Genomic DNA, 2,721 nt, shown 5'->3' on the forward strand with positions numbered 1-2,721 from the left:
TTTTGTAGCAGTCTAGTAAGCACAGCTCTGACATGTTGACAGTGAGAGTCTATGTTCTTGGAGAAAAAGTAACCAGGTAGACAAAAAACAATTTGAGCCTGGGAAAGGCAGATCAGGACAATAAGAAGTGTGTTGACATCCATTTTGGATCATTCATCCAAAAGGCTTGACATTTCATCTCTACGTACATACCTTTATGAAGTTATGGCGATCATAAATAGTAGGCCCTTAACAACTCACCTGCTCAATGATCCCGCTTCTCCACAACCTCTTATGCCGAATCACATTCTGACCATGAAGTCTTCAGTGGTTTTACCACCACCTGGTGTGTTTGTGAAAGAAGACCTTTATCTTCGCAAAAGATGGCGCAAGGTACAGTACTTGGCCAATTAATTTTGGACCAGATGGAAAAAGGAATACCTGCTCAATCTTCAGCAAAGAAATAAATGGCACAAGACACAGAGAAATGCCAAGATCAATGACATTGTGATTCTGATGGATAATAGTTTGCCCAGAAATGAGTGGAAACTGGCCAAGGTCACTAAAGTGTACCCTAGTGAAGATGGAGTCATTAGGAAACTTGAACTGTTGATGAGTGATGCGACACTTGATGACCAAGGGAAAAGAGTTAACAAACCAGTATATTTTGAAAGACCCATCCACAAAAGAGTTACTCTAGTTGAAGCTGAGTAGCTCAGAACTATGACACATGACTTTCTGTAACATATGTTAGAACACAGACATTTGTTGTTTTCTTTTGCATTCAGGTTTAGTAGGAAATCACTTGTGATTTGGTGGGAGTGTGGCTGCCATCGGCGGCAGTTATGCATTTCGGGTTAATTTTATGGTTTTAAGATTAAAGCAATGTAAAGTATTTTGTGTTTATTGAAGGTTGTATGGATGTTGTCAGAGTGGAACCAGTGTTTGGGTTGTTGTTTCTTTGGGGACATATTTTTGGTTACACGCCGCAGATAGAGGGCAGCATGCTTGTTTTACTTAATTGGCGAAGAAGCTTGATGAGGCGTGCATCGCGGCTCGTGCGGAAGAAAAGGCTAACCCTTTCAGGTTGAAGCGGCCAATGAGGTACGCGTTTTCTGTATTTTGTTTTGTATAGTAATAATATGTTTATTTTAAGAATTTGTTGAGTTTATTAACCACATGTTTAAGGGTAACGTAATGTCTTTGTTTTTTGTAAGCTAAGCCACTTTATTTTAAATGTTTGCTGTGAAATATTTGTATATTTATCTCTGTAAATATGTATTTTGTTGTACAGTTCTCACGGCATGGTCAATAAATGCCAGTAACCATCGAAGAACGCCTTGTGTCCGTTGTCTACCTGGAGGGAGTTATATTAACTATTCACTTACCTTAACTATTCAAATATTTTACTCCATTAAATTGGGCATTTAATCATTCTAAAATACCACGAGGTATTTTAAAGGTGGTTTAAAATAGAGTTTTACTTATTTATCTTTTACTAGGAGTGGTGTTGGCGCTTTTTGTATTTTTATAAAGGTTTAGGTGTTTGGTACTTTTCACAGGTGTTGGATCAGGGGTCTGGTCCAGGACCCCTGGAGAGTGCAGTACGTTTGGGTCGTCACTTCCGTATTGACAAATCCATAAAAGGGGTGAACTCCCATGAATATGGGAGTTCAAAAGAGGGAATGTTGGATTTAATATTTTATACCTTTTTATAATTCCTATCAAGCACTCAAATGTCATGTCATATAAAGTGTGTGCGTGTCTTTCTTCCAGGGTTGAACTATGTTTATAGAAAATGTTTGCTAATTCTAACTAGTTGACCTTTAAATATAATCTCATAGGAGCTAAGGATAATTTTACAAGTTCACATTTGATAGATTACAAGCAATCAAATCAGGCCTTTCAGAACAGATTAGAGCAGACTGATTAACATAAATAAAGCTAGAACACATCTTTTTAATTTAGACAATATAGTTTGACTAAGTAAAATCAAATTAAAAGTATAAAAATGATCCAAATAAAAACACAAACATGAGTTGGATAATAATTAAGTTATTAATTATTCCTAGAAATAAACAACTTTATTTCAAATCAGTGGTATCACTAAGGTATAATCACGTTAAACAAACAGTGTTAACCGTTTAAACGCAGACAAGGAAACCAAGATGAATCTGCCTTAAAAACAGAATCACCAGGCCTTCAACAGATATTGAATTAACACCCATGAGGTAGGCAATAATTAATAGTTATTAATTATTACGTATAAACAATTTAGACACAAATCATTTTGTATCCCTAAAGTATAATAGCAAGTTAAACTTTAAACAAAAGCCGATTTCGGTGTACCAAAACTTATCTGAAATATAGACGTTAACGTCCTTGAGGGGGCGGGCTAAGAGTCGTAACCATAGCAACAGAAGCTGAACCAATCAGGAAGCTAGCCTTCTCAAACGGGGATAAAAGGCCGGAAATGACACACGCCCACCGAGCATTTCCGGTAGGACCGCGCGGCGACGGTTCGTTCTTAATGCTCCATTTATATGCATATATCTTATTAATGTAATTGTTTGTCTCTGAATATCTGTAACCCATGTTTTGTCAAATAAATCTTTTATACCGAGGGCGACGTCTCAGCTGTGTTGAACACGACGTGGTAGCCAACCACGACAACATCCTGGACAGAGAGGAACGATAAAGGAGGCCATCTTTGTGAAAAGAAATCGTCCATCATTAAACAGG

This window comes from Nematolebias whitei, chromosome 6 (genome assembly GCF_014905685.2).
Source record: "Nematolebias whitei isolate Nwh7 chromosome 6, NemWhi1, whole genome shotgun sequence".
NCBI lineage: Eukaryota > Metazoa > Chordata > Actinopteri > Cyprinodontiformes > Rivulidae > Nematolebias > Nematolebias whitei.